The sequence below is a fragment of the Macaca fascicularis genome, chromosome 6, assembly GCF_037993035.2.
Source record: "Macaca fascicularis isolate 582-1 chromosome 6, T2T-MFA8v1.1".
In the NCBI taxonomy this organism is placed as follows: domain Eukaryota; kingdom Metazoa; phylum Chordata; class Mammalia; order Primates; family Cercopithecidae; genus Macaca; species Macaca fascicularis.
The window spans coordinates 79253954-79266911 of record NC_088380.1 but is presented as its reverse complement, the minus strand read 5'-3'; positions in this window follow the sequence as shown (position 1 = coordinate 79266911).

Below are 12958 nucleotides of genomic sequence, written 5' to 3'. Positions count from 1 at the left end.
AGACGGAGGGCGGCAGATCACTTGAGGTCAGGAGTTTGAAACTAGCATGGTCAACATGGCAAAATCCCGTCTCTACTAAAAATACAAAAATTAGCTGGGTGTGGTGGCACATGCCTGTAATCCCAACTACTTGGGAGGCTGAGGCATGAGAATTACTTGAACCCAGTGGACAGAGGCTGCAGTGAGCTCATGCCACTGCACTCCAGCCTGGGCGACAGAGAGAGACTCCATCTCAAACAACATCAACAACAACAAAGAACACAATTCTTAATTTCTATGGAGCAAAGCTTATCAATCATTTCTTCATGGATTTTGTTTTTTGTGTCTGGTTTATGAAATCCTTCTCTGTCTTGAGATTATATAAAGATATTTTGTGTTTTCTTCCAATTTAAAAAAATTTGGCTTTTTCATTGATCCATCTGGAATTGAGTTTGTGTGCAGTTTGAGGTATGGATCCAGAATCAATTTTTCATACACAAATAACTAATGGTTCCAACATTGTGTCTTAAATATTTCCTCCTTTCCCTATTGATCTACATTGCCAAGCATTTTCATACATGTATAGATCTGTTTATGGGGTCCCCATTACCTTTCAGTGAGCTATCTGTCTATCCCTGATCCAGTATATTATGATATTTTAACCAACAGAGCTTTAAAATGTATTTTAATATCTGATAGGACAAGTCCTCCCTTCCCCTAACTCACATTTGCTGACTCCCCAACATTCTGCCTCAAAAATTCCTCCACAATGTTCTATGTTCTCCTGTCATAAGCCAAATTGGAACAACATAGTCCTAGATTGCAAAACTGGGTTTACCTAACTTGTGTGGAGCTCGCCCAGCACCATATGTTGATAGCCATAAACAGGTATTTGTTTCATAGGTGTTCATGGGAATGCTGATACTATTACCTAGGCTTCATGGATTTTTTTCTATGGGGAAAGCATTTTCATAAATGTTAATTGATCATGGAGAACTGTCTATGAAAATTGCAAGGATATGATTAATCATATCTAATTTGTAGATAGAGAAATTGAGACACAGAGAGATTAGATAAAGTGTCTATGATAATAGGGTTAAAAAGTAATGAGGCTGGCCGGGCGCGGTGGCTCAAGCCTGTAATCCCAGCACTTTGGGAGGCCGAGACGGGCGGATCACGAGGTCAGGAGATCGAGACCATCCTGGCTGACACGGTGAAACCCCGTCTCTACTAAAAAATACAAAAAAACTAGCCGGGCGAGGTGGCGGGCGCCTGTAGTCCCAGCTACTCAGGAGGCTGAGGCAGGAGAATGGCGTGAACCCGGGAGGCGGAGCTTGTAGTGAGCCAAGATCACGCCACTGCACTCCAGCCTGGGCGGCAGAGCGAGACTCTGTCTCAAAAAAAAAAAAAAAAAAAAAAAAAAAAAAGTAATGAGGCTAAAGAGCCCAGGGTGTCTGACTCTCAGGCCATCCCCTTCTTATAACTGGATAATGTTGACAGAGTCTCCACCTATGTTGTAAAGGTCAGAATGCAAACTAATTTTAGGAATGTGTTACCAGCTTTCTAGGAAAAGAGCTGCTTTTGTTAGGACTCAAGTATTGGTGGGAATAGGAGAGGTTGCAGTTATAGTTTATTTACTTCTATAGACAGAAGTTAGGAGCTTCTTTTCTCTCAGTCATCAGCTATCAGCCGTCATCTACCTAGGACCAGAACCTCCAGTGAAAGTGAGATGAGATAGGTAATGAAGCAAGTCAAAGGGAAAGATGGCAAAGTTCTTTGGGGGAGCAGGCTTGAAGGATGAAGAGAAACCTACTTTTGGTTAAGCGAGCGATGACTGGGCTGCAGTTATCTTAGGATAAGAACTCTGGATTCTATAAATCTATCTGTCCCAGTGATTTTGCTTTATTCTTTTCTTCTTGTGCTCCCTCCCTAACCCACCCCTCCTGCTCTCTCTCCTCTGTTACTCTCTGCTTCTATGCCTAGAGACTTCTGTTCCTGAAAGATGCCATTCTATGCAAGTTCTTCCTTTTGGCTTTTGGAGGTTTACACACTGTGCTGGTACTCTTGCTTCAGACCTTTCATGAGGTTCTACATGATATAATGTAGTAACAACTCATGTAGTAACAACTCTTGTCTATGTTTACAGCAGGCTAAATAAGGAAATGTCAGCTGGACTTATCTTAAGTGTTTACATACACACCCATGCATGTAGCAAATTACTTAATCACAGGAGAGATTTTGTTTGAAGACTTAAGGCTGTTTTTTTTTTTTTTTTTTGCTAAGTCAAATTTGCCATCTATACAGTTGATCCTTATGTAGGAAAAAGTTTGTCTTGTCCTGTCTCTAAATACCCACTAGATGTTGCTAAAGGGCTAGGGGAAAAAAGAATCTTAGTTTTCATCCAAGGCTTCTGAGTCACTGAATTTCAGAGTTCAAGAGAACTTTAGAGATGTTGGAAATATGAAGGATAAAAGCCTCAACATAAAAATGGGAAGTATATCTTCAAAAGATAGGAAGGAAGTAATACTGACTAAGGAATACTGAATGTTTAAAGGCAACGTTAGTGGCTGGGCACGGCAGCTCATGCCTGTAATCCCAGCACTTTGGGAGGCTGAGGCAGGTGGACCACCTGAGGTCAGGAGTTCGGGACTAGCCAGGCCAACATGGTGAAACCCTCTCTACTAAAAATACAAGAATTAGCCGGGCATGGTGGCATATGCCTGTAATCCCAGCTATTTGGGAGGCTGAGGTAGGGTGAATCGCTTGAACCCAGGAGGCGGAGGTTGCAGTGAGCTGAGATTATGCCACTGCACTCCAGCCTGGGTGACAGAGTGAGATTCTGACTAAAGAAATTAAATAAGTAAAGGCAATGTTGGCATAGCTGAAATTTGTGCATTAGCATTTTGACACCTATTTGTCAACTAGATAGCAACGTCAAATCTTTAGAGATTATCCCTCCCACAGCATGAAACTAGACTGAAGGTTCAGATCAAATTTCAAAAAACGTGCAAACATTCTAGACATTATTAAAAAACACGATCTTTTGATCATGAAAGTATTGCATTAATATTAAAGCAATTAGGGAAATGTAGAAAATTATTATTATTATTATTATTTTGAGACAGAGTTGTGCTCTGTCCCCGCAGGCTGGAGTGCAGTGGCTCGAGCTCAGCTCACTGCAACCTTTGTCTCCCAGGTTTAAGTGATTCTGCTGCTTCACCCTCCTGAGTAGTTGGGATTACAGGTGTGTGCCACCACGCCCAGCTAATTTTTTGTATTTTTAGTAGAGATGGGGTTTCGCCCTGTTGGCCAGGCTGGTCTCAAACTCCTGACTTCAAGTGGTCTGGCCACTTCGGCCTCCCAAAGTGCTGGGATTACAAGTGTGAGCCACCATGCCCGGCCCATGGGAAATGTAGAAAATTACAATGTAGAACCCCACCACTCAGGATGACTTATATAATATACTATATAATTAATACTAATATACAATATGTTAATTTATATAGTATATATTCATTATATATAGTATATTAGTATTAATTATGTAGTATAAATTATATACGGTTATGTACTTTACAATTAACATACATAATAACATATTAATTATATATTATATCTTCATCCTGTGGAAGCAATGAATAATAATAACAAAAAAACCCATCTGTGATGCACAATACCACTCAAGATGGAGGGCATTACTAATGTTTTGGAGTCCTCTGAGACTTCTTCCCCATACCATTTATCTGCCTCTCCCAAGAAGTAATTGCTACTCTAAATTTTGTTTATAATTTATTCCTTTTATTTCAAGTTTTACCACAAATAAATGGGTCCTAAATAACATATTATTTAGTTTTTTTTTGTTTTTAAACTTTGTAAGAATGGTTTCTAAAATTCATCCACGTTGATATCTTCACTCATTTTCTCAGTCATAAGATACCCTGTCATATAAAGTACTGCAATTTATGTGTCCATTCTCCTCTTGATGAATATTTAGATCTGTTCCTTCCATGTAAGGACAATTGGGTTGTTTCTACTTTTTAGCTATTTTAAAATGTTGTGCATGTGTCCTGGTGTCCTGTAGGGATTTTTCTAGGAGTGGAATAACTAGGTTGTAGGATGCATGTTCAATTTAGGAAATGTTGCCTAACTGCTCCCACAGTGCTCGCATCACTTTATATTCCTGCTAGTGGTGTGTAAGAGTTCCTGCTGTTCTGTGACCCGACCAGCACTTGGTGTTCTTGGACTTTTAAATTGTTATCAATCTGCTAATTATGAAATTGCCTCTTATTATGGTGTTAATTCGCATTTCTATGATTTCATCTTTTATTTTCTTATTTTTGAGATGGAGTCTCACTCTGTCGCCCAGGCTGGAGTGCAGTGGCATAATCTCACCTCACTGCATCCTCCACCTCCCGAGTTCAAGCGATTCTTATGCCTCAGCCTCCCGAGTAGGTGGGATTACAGGCATGCTCCACGATGCCCGGCTAGTTTTTGTATTTTTAGTAGAGATGGGGTTTTGCCATGTTGACCAGGCTGGCCCCAAACTCCCGACCTCAGATGATCCATCTGCCTCGGCCTCCCAAAGTGCTGGGATTACAGGTGTGAGCCACTGTGCCCGGCCGATTTAACCTTTTAATATGATATTAGTCATATGTGTCTTTTCTTCTTTGAAATGCCTATTTAAGGCTTTTGCCCAATTTTTACTGGGTTGTTCATCTTTTTCTTATTGATGTTGATGTACAGATATTCTTTTTTTTTTTTTTTTTTAGGCAGGGTCTCACTCTCACTCTAGCTGGAGTGTAGTGGCACAGTCATGGTTCACTGCAGCCTCAACCTTCCTGGCTCATGCAATCCTCCCACTTTAGCCACCCAAATAGCTAGGACTACAGATATGCACCGCTATCCCCGGATAATTTTTTGTAATTTTTGTAGAGATGGGATCTTACTGTGTTGCCCAGGCTGGTCTGGAACTCCTGGGCTCAAGCAGTCCACCTGCCTTGGCCTCACAAAGTGCTGGGATTACAGGGATGAGCTATCCCGCCTGGCTATGTATTCTTTATATATTCTGGATTTTAATCTTTTCCTAGTTATATGTGTTTTAAGTATCTTCTAATTGGAAAAGAGAATGATGTCTTTCGATAAACAGAAGTTCTTAATTTTCATGTTGTACAATTTATCATTTTTTTATTTTTTAAAAATAAATATTAATTAAAAAAAAAAACGAATTGTCTGTCATGGCTTAGACCTGGCCCAGGAGGGCATAATATTACCACATGATTTGTGTGCAATTAATCAGTCTTGACACTTGTGTGTGTTTGATGGATTTTGTATCTTGTTTAAGAAGTCTCTCCTTGGCTGGGCACAGTGGCTCATACCTGTAATCCCAGCCCTTTGGGAGGCTGAGGCAGGTGGACCACCTGAGGTCGGGAGTTCGAGACCAGCCTGAACAACATGGAGAAACCCCGTCTCTACTAAAAATACAAAATTAGCTGGACATGGTGGTGCATGCCTGTAATCTCAGCTACTCGGGGGGCTGAGGCAGGAGAACCACATGAACCCGGGAGGCAGAGGTTGTGGTGAGCTGAGAGCGTGCCATTTCACTCCAGCCTGAGCAACAAGAGCTAACCTATGTCTCAAAGAAAAAAAAAAAAAAAGAATTTACATTCTCCCAGATCAAGTGAACTGAATATGAAGGATTACCTACCAATGGTGGGTCAGGTCTCTAAAGGCATTACAGAATTCCTTATGATAGAGTCAGCTTTAAGTCAATGCCATACTCAGAAGGTGTGAAACTGCCTTAGAACAATACTACTCAGCTGTGTGCTGGTAAATGTTTAACAACCAGGGGGAGGTTGTTAAAAAAAAAAATTGTTCAGTGACACGTGTTATAGCACAGTAAGGAAGACTTTGTTCAGGACCACTGCAATAAGGTCTCGTAGTGGGGGACAGAGCTTGGGCTCAACCCCAGAACACAGCATGCGCAAGTGGGCATTTATAGCCAAGGAGTAGGGTGGGGTCAGTGGATTGAAAATTACTAAGAGGTAAAACATCAAGGGTAAGATTCTGGCTAAGCCAACCTAACAATATTCTTGCTAAAGACAGGCCAGTGTGATCAGACCTCGCCTGGGGGTATAGTGGAGGGTGAGGAACCTCATCAGACATCAAGGGTGATCAGATATTAAGACTGAAAAGTTCTCGCTAAACTGACATAGCAGGGCTCTTTAAAAACTGGATTTTACGATGTCTCTCTCAGATGGACCCAGGGGAAGGCTCCTGACTAAGGTTTGGCTAAGCAAAGAATCTTTGTCAGGATAGCCCTGGTTTATAAGTTATTTGTGGTGTAAATATTCTAAAATTCTTTCCTTACATTATTATTTGTTTCTTTCCTGGCTCTCGTCCTCCTCTGACCCCAGAGTAAAATGTAGCAAAATAATTAGGAAGTGATGAGTTTTTAGTATTTATTGCATTTATTTTAAATACAAGTTATTTAATTTAATTTTATATACATTAATGGCTGTATGTAATAACTGAATTGAAAATTCCTGAAAGTTTAATAATTAGTTCTTACAAGCTAGTAGGAGCTGGTTCCAGTACACCATTGACACTAATCTAGTCAGAACTTTTCTTCCTCTCTCTCTCCATCTTTCTGTCCTCCCCACACTCCAATACTAAAAGGGTCAGACTTCGTGATTAGCTAAAAGGAGAAGGAGAACCAGGAAAGAATAAATAATAATATGTAGAATAAGTTTTAGCAATCTCAGTTCTCTGAGAGCCCTACTTGAAGGAGCGTGAGTTAGTCCTTCATTCAACAATATAGACATTATATTAGAGAACCATGTAAAAGGTGGACAGTTGGAGGAGGGCAGTAAGAAAGAAAGACAAGATAAAATGTATGTTGATGGCCAGGCCCGGTGGCCCATGCCTGTAACCCCAGCACTTTGGGAGGCCAAGGCAGTCGGATCACTGGAGGTCAGGAGTTCGAGACCAGCCTGGCCAACATGGTGAAACTCTGTCTATGCTAAAACTACAAAAATTAGCTGGGAGTGGTGGTGCATGCCTGTAATCCCAGCTACTTGGGAGGCTGAGGCAGGAGAATCACTTGAACCCAGGAGGCAGAGGTTGCAGTGAGCCGAGATTGTGCCACTGCACTCCAGCCTGGACCACAGAATGAGACTTGGTTTAAAAAAGAAAAAAAGAAAGAAAGAATAAAAAAGAAGGTTGAAGAAGAAAGGAGACAAAACAAAATAATGCCTACTCTACTTGGGCTTATGTTAGTTGTGATTGCATTGCCTATGCATAACCCACCTCGGTTACTGCAGACAGCATTGGCTGACTACTGCTTCACTGCTTGTATAATAATTAACTAGGACTCAACTTTGAACTGCCATAAAGAAATCACATTCTTCTTCTCTTTGCTAGGATGCACTTCCAAATGAAGAGCCAGCTTTGGTTTTACGTCATTCAGTGCCTGTGCCATGGTGGTTAATCTTTATACCCAGTGTGGCCTTTCTTTCTTCTTTGTCTAGAAAACTACTCCTTCAATCTTCTCTCATCTTGTTTAATGCTTTCCCTGACTGAGCCACATCTCCACCTTCATAATCATTTTCTATCACATGATGTTTTAAACTAAAGAACACACATTCACATTTTTTCCTAATGCAGACAATATGAGACTGACATCCACAATATAGTCTAATTATATTTCATCAATAATTAACTCTGACAGCTGTCATCTGTCAGGAAACATGTGTGATTGTTTTTAAAGTAAGTGGAGGCACTAAGTCAATTAAATGAGGAAAGGCTTTTTTTTTTTTTTTTAATACTCCAAGTTCTGGGATACATGTGTGGAACATGCAGGTTTGTTCCATAGGTATACATGTGCCATGGTAGTTTGCTGCACCCATGAACCTGTCACCTACATTAGGTATTTCTCCTAATGCTATCCTTCCCTTAGCCCCCACGCCCCTACAGGCCCCGGTGTGTGATGTTCCCCTCCCTGTGTCATGTGTTCTCATTGTTCAACTCCCACTTATGAGTGAGAACATGCAGTGTTTGGTTTTCTGTTTCTGTGTTAGTTTGCTGAGAATGATGGTTTCCACCTTCATCCATGTCCCTGAAAAGGACATGAACTCAACTTTTTTTATGGCTGCATAGTATTCCAAGGTGTATATGTGCCACATTTTCTTTATCCAGTCTATCATTGATGGGCATTTGGGTTGGTTCCAGGTCTTTGCTATTGTGAACAGTGCTGCAATAAACATATGTGTACATGTGTCTTTATAGTAGAATAATTAATAATCCTTTGGGTATATACCCAGTAATGGGATTGCTGGGTCAAATGGTAATTCTGGTTCTAGATCCTTGAGGAATCACCACACTGTCTTCCACAATGGTAGAACTAATTTACACTACCACCAACAGTGTAAAAGCAGTCCTATTTCTCTACATTCTCTCCAGCATCTGTTGCTTCCTGACTTTTTAATGATTGCCATTCTAACTGGTGTGAGATGGTATCTCATTGTGGTTTTGATTTGCATTTCTCTAATGACCAGTGATGATGAACTTTTTTTCATGTGTTTGTTGGCTGCATAAATGCCTTCTTTTGAGAAGTGTCTGTGCTTATACTTTGCCCACTTTTTGATGGGGTTGTTTTTTTCTTGTAAATTTGTTTAAGTTCTTTGTAGATTCTGGATATTAGCCCTTTGTCAGATGAATAGATTGCAAAATTTTTCTCCCATTCTGTAGGTTGCCTGTTCACTCTGATAATAGTTTCTTTTGCTGTGCAGAAGCTCTTTAGTTTAATCAGATTCCATTTGTCAATTTTGGCTTTTGTTGCAATTGCTTTTGGTGTTGCAGTCATGAAGTCTTTGCCCATACCTATGTCCTGAATGGTATTGCCTAGGTTTTCTTCTAGGGTTTTTATGATTTTTAGGTCTTACATTTAAGTCTTTAATCCATCTTGAGTTAATTTTTGTATAAGGTGTAAGGAAGGTATCCAGTTTCAGTTTTCTGCATATGGCTAGTCAGTTTTCCCAACACTATTTATTAAATAGGGACTCCTTTCCCCATTGCTTGTATTTGTCAGGTTTGTCAAAGATCAGATGGTTGTATATGTGTGGCATTATTTCTGAGGCCTCTGTTCTGTTCCACTGGTCTATATATCTGTTTTGGTACCAGTATCGTGCTGTTTTGGTTATTGTAGCTTTGCAGTATAGTTTGAAGTCAGGCAGCATGATGTCTCCAGCTTTGTTCTTTTTGCTTAGGATTGTCTTGGCTATACTAGGTCTTTTTTGGTAGCACATGAAATTTAAAGTAGTTTTTTCTAATCCTGTGAAGAAAGTCAACGGTAGCTTGATGGGAAAAGCATTGAATCTATAAATTACTCTGGGAAGTATGGCCATTTTCACGATATTGATTCTTTCTATCCATGAGCATGGAATGTTTTTCCATTTGTTTGTCTTCTCTTATTTCCTTGAGCAGTGGTTTGTAGTTCTACTTGAAGAGGTCCTTCATGTCCCCTGTAAGGTGTATTCCTAGGTATTTTATTCTCCTTGTAGCAATTGTGAATGGGAGTTTACTCATGATTTGGCTCTCTATTATTGATGTATAGAAATGCTTGTGATTTTTTGCACATTGATTTTGTATCCTGAGACTTTGCTGAAGTTGCTTATCAGCTTAAGGAGTTTTTGGGCTAAGATGATGGGGTTTTCTAAATATACAATCTTGTCATCTGCTAACAGAGACAGTCTGGCTTCCTCCCTTACTATCTGAATACTCTTTATTTCTTTCTCTTGCCTGATTGCCCTGGCCAGAACTTCCAATACTATGTTGAATAGGAGTGGTGAGAGAGGGCATCCTTGTCTCGTGCTGGTTTTCAAAGGGAATGCTTCCAGTTTTTGCCCATTCAGTATTATATTAGCTGTGGATTTGTCATAAATAGCTGTTATTATTTTGAAATATGTTCCATCAATACCTAGTTTATTTAGTGTTTTTGAGCATGAAGTGGTGTTGAATTTTATCGAAGGCATTTTCTGCATCTATTGAGATAATCATGTAATTTTTATCATTGTTTCTGTTTATGTGATGGATTATGTTTATTGATTTGTGTATGTTGAACCAGCCTTGCGTCCTAGGGATGAAGCCAACTTGATCGTGGTGGATAAGCTTTTTGATGTGCTGCTGGATTCGGCTTGACAGTAATTTATAGAGGATTTTCATATCGATCTTCATCAGGGATATTGACCTGAAATTTTCTCTTTTTGTTGTGTGTCTGCCAGGTTTTGGTATCAGGATGATGCTGGCCTTATACAATGAGTTAGGGAGAAGTCCCTCTTTTTCTATTGTTTGGAATAGTTTCAGAAGGAATGGTAGCAGCTCCTCTTTGTACCTCTGGTAGAATTCAGCTGTGAATCTGTCTGGTCCTGGGCTTTTTTTTGGTTGGTAGGCTATTAATTACTGTCTCAATTTTAGAACTTGTTATTGGTCTATTCAGGGATTCGACTTCTTCTTGGTTTAGAGTTGGGAAGGTGTATGTGTCCAGGAATTTATCCATTTCTTCTAGATTTTCTAGTTTATTTGTGTAGAGGTGTTTATATTATTCTCTGATGGTAGTTTGTATTTCTGTGGGATCAGTGGTGATATCCCCTTTACCATTTTATATTGTGTCTATTTGATTCTTCTCTCTTTTCTTCTTTATTAGTCTGGCTAGTGGTCTATTTTTTAATCTTTTCAAAAAACCAGCTGCTGGATTCACTGATTTTTTGGAGGGTTTTTCATGTCTCTATCTCCTTCAGTTCTGTTCTGATCTTAGTTATTTCTTGTCTTCTGCTAGCCTTAGAATTTGTTAGATCTTCCTTCTCTAGTTCTTTTAACTGTGATGTTAGGGTGTTGGTTTTAGACCTTTTCCGCTTTCTCCTGTGGGCATTTAGTGCTATAAATTTTCCTCTAAACACTGCTTTAGCTGTGTCCCAGAGACTCTGGTACATTGTGTCTTTGTTCTCATTGTTTTCAAAGAACTTATTTATTTCTGCCTTAATTTTGTTATTTACCTAGTAGTCATTCAAGAGCAGGTTGTTCAGATTCCATGTAGGTGTGTGGTTTTGAGTGAGTTTCTTAATCCTGAGTTATAATTTGATTGCACCGTGGTCTGAGAGACTGTTTGTTATGATTTCCATTCTTTTGCATGCTGAGAAGTATTTTACTTCCAATTATGTGGTCAGTTTTAGAATAAGTGTGATGTGGTGAGAATAATGTATATTCTGTTGATTTGAGGTGGAGAGTTCTGTAGATGTCTATTAGGTCTGCTTGGTCCAAAGTTGAGTTCAAGTCCTGAATATCCTTGTTAATTTTCTGTCTCATTGATCTGTCTAATATTGAAAGTGGGGTGTTAAAGTCTCCCAATATTACTGTGTGGGAGTCTAAGTCTCTTTGTAGGTTGCTAAGAACTTGCTTTATGAATCTGGGTGCTCCTGTAATAGATGCATATATATTTAGGATAGTTAGCTCTTCTTTTTGCATTAATCCCTTTACCATTATGTAATGCCCTTCTTTGTCTTTTTTGATCTTTGTTGGTTTAAAGTCTGTTTTATCAGAAACTAGGATTGCAACCCCTGGTTTTTTTTTTTCTTTCCATTTGCTTAGTAAATATTGCTGAATCCCTTTATTTTGAGCCTATGTGTGTCTTTGCACTGATACGGATTTTCTGAATACAGCACACCAATGGGTCCTTACCCTTTATCCAATTTGCTGGTTAGTGTCTTTTATTTGTGGCATATATCCCTTTTACATTTAAGGTTAATATTGCTATATGTGAATTTTATCCTGTCATTATGATACTAGCTGGTTACTTTGCACATTAGTTAATGCAGTTTCTTCACCATGTCAATGGTCTTTACATTTTGGTATGTTTTTGCAGTGGCTGGTACCAGTTTTTCCTTTACATATTAGTGCTTCCTTCAGGAGCTCTTGTAAGGCAGGCCTGGTGGTGACAAAATTCCTCAGCATTTTTTGCTTGTCTGTAAAGAATTTTATTTCTCCTTCGCTTATGAAGGTTAGTTTGGCTGGATATGAAATTCTGGGTTGAAAATTCGTTTCTTTAAGAATGTCAAACATTGGCCTCCACTCTCTTCTGGCTTGTAGGATTTCTGCAGAGAGATCTGCTATTAGTTTGATGGGCTTCCCTTTGTCGGTAATCTGACCTTTCTCTCTGGCTGCCCATAACATTTTTCCCATCATTTCAACCTTGGTGAATCTGACGATTATGTACCTTTGGGTTGCTCTTCAGCAACCCAGCCTCAGTAATGGCAGATGCCCCTCCCCTCACCAATCTGGAGCATTTCAGGTCAACTTCAGACTGTTGTGCTGGCACCCAGAATTTCAAGCCAGTGGATCTTAGCTTGTTGGGTTTCATAGGGGTGGGATCCGTTGAGACAGACCACTTGGCTCCCTGGCTTTAGCTCCCTTTCCAGGGGAGTGAATGGTTCTGTCTTGCTGGCATTCAGGTGCTACTGGCGTATGAAAAAACACTCCTGCAGCTAGCTCAGTGTCTGCCCAAACGGCTGCCCAGTTTTGTGCTTGAAACCCAGTGCCCTGCTGGTGTAGGCACCCGAGGGTATCTCCTGTCTGTGGGTTGGAAAGACCATGGGAAAAAAGTAGTATCTAGGCTGAATAGCACCATCCCTCAAGGCACAGTCCTTCACGGCTTCTCTTGGCTAGGGGAGGGAGTTCCCTGACCCTTTGCCCTTCCTGGGAGAGATGACACCCCACCCTGCTTCTGCTCACCCTCTGTGAGCTGCACCCACTCTCTAACCAGTCACAGTGAGATGAGCTGGGTACCTCACTTAGAAATGCAGAAATCACCCTCCTTCTGCGTTGATCTCGCTGGGAGCTGCAGACCAGAGCTGTTCCTATTTGGCCATCTTGCCAGTCGCCCAAGGCTAATCTTTTTAACCCAAGGTGTTGTAACAATATGGAAAAAAAA